At 42.8% G+C, this 7,639-nt stretch overlaps 1 pseudogene; it reads right to left on the bottom strand.

The window, feature by feature from the left end:
* Positions 1 to 7,209: 7,209 nt before the first annotated feature.
* Positions 7,210 to 7,328, bottom strand: LOC111732934 (annotated as a pseudogene).
* Positions 7,329 to 7,639: the final 311 nt, after the last annotated feature.

Raw genomic sequence — 7,639 nt, forward strand, 5'->3', positions numbered from 1 at the left:
GGTGAATGTATTTGTGTTTGCTTGTAGGATGGACCTATATCTTTGGGGATCAGAGGGCAGGCTGTGGTGGGCAGAATAATATTCTCCACCCACCAGTAAAGATGTCCACACTCTTAATCTCCAGACCTATCAACATGATACCTTACATGGACAAGGGGAATTAAGATTGAACATGGAATTAAGGCTGCTAATTGGCTGACTTTAAAACAGGGATATTATTCTAGATTGTTTAGGTGGGTCCAATGAAATCACCAGGGCCCTTAAAGGTAGAAGAAGGAGGCAGAAGAGGGAGTTCCAGCGAGATGGCAGCATGAGAAGGACTCCAGCCCAAAGTTGCTGGCTTCGAAGGAGGAGCAGCGAAGGAAAGTGACAGCCTCTAGAAGCTAGAAAAGGCCAGAGATTGGATTCTCCCCTAGAACTTCCAGATGGGAATGCAGGTCTACTAATACCCTGACTTTAGTTCAGTGGAAACCCATTCTGAACTTCCGATTTCCAGAACTGTAAGATAATTAACATGTGGTGTTTTAAGCCACTAAGTTTGTGGTAATTTGCTACAGCAGCAATAGGCAACTAATACAATCCTCATCTCTCCCATCTGTGGATCATAAGCTGCTATGCCACCAATATTGGAATAGAGGGTTTGTTTTTTTCCTGCTGTTTCACAGATCAGCAAACCCACCATCCGGCCTCTGCCTTCCTTCTGCCCCAGCAGCTTCTCTCCCAGGGTACTCAGTGCAGCCCTCAGTTCTTTAACACAGCCTTACCCCATCCCCAGAGTTCGGACAATTCTGGAAAGATTCAGAGCCTGTAGCCTGGCGTCTGTGAGCATCATCCTATTCTTTACTCTCTCCCACCAAGACAGTTTCCATACCAGATCCGTTGTTTATTCATAGGCTATTTGTGTCCAGAAGACACTTAAGACAAATTATATAATGCCGTCTCTGATCATTTTTTGAAAAAGTGTTTCATTCTCTCTCTAAGCTTATGAGGCTATAGGGATTCTCTAGCTTTATAGTCTCATATTATTTTGTCAACTGGTTATCCGAAGGAAATGTTTTCTCACCTTCACTTAATTCCTCTTTCAGGAGAATATATCAAACACATGTTAATAATACTCATTGGACAAAATCTTCCTCTTCCCCTATGTGGATCCTAAAAAAAAAGCACTGGTTAATGTTGAGGAGGTCAATTGGGAGCAAAAGGGAATTTTATTTTTTCCTTCTTTTTCTCCTCTTTTCTTCTTTCCTTCCTCCCTTCCATTCATAAATATTAATAAAGTTCCAACACTGGTTGACAATATTGTAAGATTTGGTACTTGTATTAGTTTCCTAAGGCTGCCATAACAAAATACCACAAACTGGGTATTTATTTTCTAGTTCTGGAGGCTAAGCCCAAAATCCAGGTGTTGGCAGGGCCATGCTCTTTCTGAGATTCCAGGTAGAATCCTTCCTTGCCTCTTCTAGCTTCTGGTGGTGGCCAGCAATCCTTGGTGTTCCTTGCCTTGCAGTTTTGTCACTCTAATCTCTGCCTCTGTCATCACATAGTGTTCTCCCTGTGTGTCTGTGCATCTTCACACTGTCTTCCCTCTGTGCATGTCTGTGTCCAAATTTCTTGCTTCTTATAAGGACAGCAGGCATATTGGCTTAGGAGCCTGCTCTGCTCCTGTGGGACATCATCTTAATTAATGACATCAGCAATGACCCTAGTTACAAATATGGCCACATTCTGAGGTATTGGAGGTTGGAACTTCAACATATCTTTTTGAGGGACGCAAGTCAATCTGTAACAGTATTCAAAGGTGAACTTGACTTGCTTCTGCTTCTAGTTAGGGTGAGAGAATGAGAACGTACATTGACAATGGCCACACAAATGATAATTACTGATAATTACTGAAACAGGGATTATCACAGGGTGATTGGGGAGCACATGGAAGAAGAATCACTTTTAATTAGGGGAGTGCTAGCTGCTGTAACAAACAAGCAAATTCATACTAGGATTTATTTTTTGCACACAGAATAGCTCAACATGTCTGTGGGCAGTTTTTCTACGTGGTGATTCAGGGAATTTGGCTTCTTCTATCTTGTGACTCTGCCATTCTCTAGGGCCTTGTCTTCTGCCTCTGGACATGGTGGGAAGGAAGAAGTCTAGAAAAAGGCACATTTGGGGAAATAATAATAATAACAACTGCAATATTTATGTAATACTTTACAGATTAATCTGGGTACCAGTCCTTTATATACATTAACGCATTTCATTTGTACAGAAATTCTATGATTTGGATATTGTCATTATTCCTACTTTATAGCTAAGTATAAGTGTCATAAATGACTTGCCCAATTGGTTGAGAGTAGTTTATAGCAATGTTAGGGGTAAGGAGTTAAGAGGGCCCAGGAGAGAGATATGTAAAAAGATGTAGAGCTGTGGTGGAAGCAGAGGCTAAATCATGAAGGGCATCATAGGCCATTCAAGGACATTTGGATTTAAAACTGGTGTCAAAGGGAAGCCATAGAAAGGCCAACATGGCCAGATTTGCCACCATATTTCTCTAGTGTGTGGTTGTAGAGAATTAGTTGAAAGAGATAAGGCTGAAGGTGGGAAGGAGTATCAGTTAGAAGGCTTCAAGTCATAGAGAACCCAGATGAAACTGTTCAGACAGTAAGGAAAACACTCATCCCGCATGGAGAGAAGCACAGCAGCAGGGAGTGTCCAGCCTTGGTTAATTCGGCAGCTCTACAATGCCATTGACGACCCAAGTTCTCTCCATCTTTCCTCTCTGTGGTCCTCAGCATTTTGACCATGACCACATGGTGCAAGATGGCTTTCCATGCAGACAGGACAGTCTCCGCTGGAAGAAGAGGCCGTGTCTCTCTTTATCAGCAAAGAAAATTTTCTTTGAAGCCCTCTAGCAGATTTCCTCTTATTTTTCATTGACCAGATTTGGGTCTGATGCCCCTTCCTAAATGAATCAGTCTTACCATGATTGGTGGAATGAGTCTTACCATGATTGGCTTTGATTAATCCAGACTTACCTTTGTGCCATGTGGAAGAGAGGTGGACACCTGAACAAAATACTTGGGTTGGCAACCAACAGTGTCTGCAGCAGAAGATTATGTAGATGATTTTGCAGGAATTCAGACTAGAAATGCTGGTGACCTGGATTAAGAGATCAAGAGCAAGGCAATAGGGAGAAAGAGAAGTGAACAGATTCAAAACTATTAAGGAGATAGAGTGACTAGAATTTGGTGATTAATTAGGTAAGGAGGTATCAGAGAGGAAAAATCAAGGGTAACCAGGTATTAGTTTGGGCAAGTGAGAAGGCAGCCCAGGCAGGAGCTTTTCTCTTCCCTCTTTGTTTATGGACTCAACAAATATTACTAATTGTTTTTTGAGCCAGGCACTTCCACCTGGGAGATGAATATTTTTAGATGAGGAAGTGGAGGTTTCGTAAAATGAAACAACTTATCCATAGTCACATGGCTGGTGAGTAAGTGATGGGTCTGAATTTGAATCCAAGTCTTTCTGTCCACCTCCAAAGCTCATTTTCCTGCCACAATTCCATCCTGCCTCAGCTGAATGGGCATAAATCACAATGCTCACTTCATAAAGAAAAAGAGAGATAAGTAAATATACCAAATGACAGAATGCGATTAACGCCAATGAGAATAGAAGAAATCAATGTTTTTGAACACCTACTATGTGTCAAGCACCATACCGAATATGTTACATGGGTTATCTCATTTAACTTTCGTGACCACCTTAGGAGATAGTTTTACTATTCCCTCTCCACAGATAATAAACCTTTCTGGACAGAATAATAATAATGACAGCTACTAATCAAGCACCTGCTTTATGTGTAAGAGTCACAATCACCCAATGAAATATGTGCCCACACAGTTTGAGGGTCTAAGAAATGCTCCCAGGGACACACAACTAGAGTCTAACTTGGATCTCTTCAGTCCCCACCATGACGGCCAATCTCCTGGCACACCAGCCCTCCAGGGCCCACTTCTAGTTTTCTCTAGCTTGGCTGCTTACTGTCCCTGCTTTGTAGTTTTTGCTCAAGCAACACTCAACCATTTGTAGTTCTTCAGGGCTGAGATTGGAGTGAGGCAAGTGAGGTACCTAGGGTGCAAAATTTAAGAAGTGCATATATGTATGTCTCCTACATAGGACTCAGCCCCTTGTTTTTCATGTAGTTGTCACTCAATAAATGCTCCCAATTTTTGTTTTTCAGAAGGGGGGATGGTTCTCTGTTCACTGGGATAGCATTTTAGCCTTCTTTGATGAAAACTGAACCAAGCTGTGGGAGCTGATCCTTAGCTGGTGTCAGGAAGCCTTGACCTTGGGTCTGCTCCACCTTCCATCTCATATGCACCCACCATGTCAGGAAGAGGAGCAACAGTGGCCTCAGACCACAGACTCAACACCATCCCATGGCCTGGTAGCACAGATGTACCTATCATGGTGTGAGACTGTTATATTTTGGAACTTCAGAGATTACTCATCATTCATTTATTCAGAAATATTTATTGAGAGCCAATTATGTGTGAGGCACTATTTCAGGCACTGGGGATATGGTAGTGAAGGAGACAGACCAGAATGTCTTCCCTCCTGAAGCTCACATTCTAGGGCAATCAAGATCTTTTCCATCAGTGACACCTTAATGATAAGCACACCTCATGTTTTTACAGTGTTTCATAATTTACAAAGCATGCTGATGCTCATTAGCTCATTTGATCCTCTCTAAAACCTTGTGCAGTGAGAATTACTATTATCATATTCCATAAATTTTCACACTGACATTCTTTCTCATTTTAACATCTCTGACATCAGGATGGGTATTAGAACTGATGGCATGTCATAGTTTAATTGGTAGCATTTATTTTCTTTCTTATTGGCAAATAAGAGAATGGTAGGTCTTACAATCAATGGTATCTTAGATTTAATAAAATACAGAATTCTCCTTGCTTTGCAAATTATGAGGCTGAAGTTCAGAGAGATTGGCTTTTCAAGGTCACATGGCTATGTTGTTGTCTACGCAGGCGGAGGAGCCCTGGAAAAGTTAGGACAATGCAAAAGCCATAGTACCCCTGGCCAGAGCGTTGTCCCTGCTCTCAGGGAATTTTATTTCTAAGCACATGACAGCTTGCTGCTCTCATTTTTCAACAAGGAAAGAAAGCTCTGCCCAGTCCCAGGATGAGCTTCAAAGGGAGCCTGTCCCCTCTTTGCTCCACCCCACCAGGGGAGCAGTGGGAATGTGGCTAAGACCAAAGTTAAGCCCATCTGGGATCAAAAGAGCCCTCATCTCTCCAGAGCACCTGCGGGGTTTCAGTGAGCTTCCTCTCTGTCTGCTGAGTGATCAGCTGACAAAATGCATCTGGACAAAGAGGAGGCCTCTGTGATCAGCTGTCATCTCCCCTAAATACCCCTGATGTATTTTCTCTCTTTATTACTCACGAGGTGTCAACAGTCTATGGTGATCTACAATCTGGCACACTCACTTTCCCTGTGGCTAGAAGGTAGTCATGCTGCTAGGGGGCAGGGAAGAGCAGGGAAGGCATCCTGTCTAAAGACCAAGAAAGGGAGAAAATGAGAGAAAGGAGAAGACAGCTGCTAGAGGGAAAAGTGGGAACTAGCAGTTGCTGTTGCCTTATCTTTACCCTGTATCTAATCCCAAAGCTGAGTCCCATATCCAAAGCCAGGTGTGGGGTGACCCCAGTGAGCACAACATAAGTATAGCTCTTCCTCATCACTTTGTCCCACCTGCCCCATTCCCCCTGCCCTGCCCCCTCCCCGATACTTGCTCACTCAATGCCTGAATCAATCTCTTTCCCTCTTACCTGGAACTCTCTGCCAGGTTAGCAGCAACACATGAGAGGATTTGCTACTCTCCACTTGGATTTTCCATAGATGATATGGGAACCCAAGAGGTCACTTTATCTATATGCATTCCTCCACTTCCACCATGTCAGTATCCCTTCATCAGCTCTAGAGATCCTTCAGAAGAATTCCCAGACTCTCTAGTCCAATATTAAACTCCTCTTATAATCTTCCTATCCATATTCCCACATATAATGAGCATATTCTTTAAATATACTCCAGTAGAACACATTTTCTTACTGGACAAGAAGCATGCCATAAAAAATCCTACCTTGGTATCCTTTCTCTCTCCATGCTTCTGCTAATAATGCCCTCCCCCTCTCTGTGTCCTTCAGAGTTCAACTCAAGTCCTACCTGCTCTAGGAAAACCCTGCCTGGGCTCAGCCTCTAGCTGGTCCTGCTGACTTGTCAGGAAACCACACTCTGCACCTCTAGCTGGACCATCGGACCCTCACTTGATGGTAAACCACACCTTCCACCCAGGGCCAGAGTGAATCAGTGAATGAAGTGGGCTGCTCCAAAGGAACCCAGGAGAGAACCCCCCATCCTTTTTGCAGGTCCTAACTCAAAGTATTTGTTTCTATTCTGGTGACCTTGGTTATGTACCTGAATTCCGATTCTGGCAATGAACTTAGAGAGAGAGCCTTTTCCAGTGTGCCCATGAATCCCCATTACAGAATTCAGTTCAATTCTTAAACCTGAGTCTTCTAATATTGTCTTTGAACTCACCCTGGACCAGAACTGGAGATAGCTGTGTCCTATGGTACCTGCTTGAACACCAGACTGAGTCTTGAAAGTCATTGTCTTCAGCTGAATCACAGTACCTGCACCTAGGCTACCCCAGGGCAGGCAAGTACTGGCTCCCAGTCCTCTTCTTTCTTCTGCATCCTGCTCTTGAGACTCGCTCTGCTGTGCCAAATCCTGACAGCTTACAAAGCTTTCTGACTTCTGCTGTCAATAGGGCTTTCTTGTTTCTTAAGTGATGAGTACACGAAGAAATGTTATCTTTGTACATACATGTTCTATTCCCTGAACTTCCTTATATGCTCCTTGAGATCAGAGATCTTCTCATATATCTCATATGTAGTGGGTACAATGAATGCTTACTAACAACACAAATGTTGAAATCTTCAGGAAGTCTTTGCTGATATCTCACCCAAACTTTCTGTTACAATGATTCACTCCAGTCTCTACTTTCAGCTTCCATCTGTCCTTTCTTAGAGATTCTTCCTTTCATTTCAGTCATTTACAATTAAATCTTGGTGGGTTAAATGGAAACTTTTCTAGGGCAGGAACTGTGGTTTGTGCATGTCTTTTTTTTTTTTTTAATGCCTTCAGCACCTGGTATTCCTAGGTGGTCTCCCATCCAAGTACTAACCAGGCCCAACCCTGCTTAGCTTCTGAGAACAGATGAGATCAGGCATGTTCAGGGTGGCATGGCCATAGATGGTTTGTACATGTCTTTTCCCCACTATCTAGCACGGTACCTATCATATAGTAAATAACCAGAAAATAGCTGAACAGAATTGTGAAATTGAGCTCAATAAACATGTCTTGAGCCCCTAATGTATACAAAGCACTGTGCTAAGTATCTTAGGTTCCAGAAATAAAATAAAACCAAACAAGATATCTGACCTTTAGGAAACTGGGCCAGGCAAAGGCAATAAAAGTTCCCAATTAATTGCAAATGGGCACCATGCAGGTTGAAATTTCCTTCTAGATAAGGTGAGATAGAAAAGGTAGTCTCAGAAGAACATGG

The sequence above is a fragment of the Pteropus vampyrus genome, unplaced genomic scaffold (genome assembly GCF_000151845.1).
Source record: "Pteropus vampyrus isolate Shadow unplaced genomic scaffold, Pvam_2.0 Scaffold505, whole genome shotgun sequence".
NCBI lineage: Eukaryota > Metazoa > Chordata > Mammalia > Chiroptera > Pteropodidae > Pteropus > Pteropus vampyrus.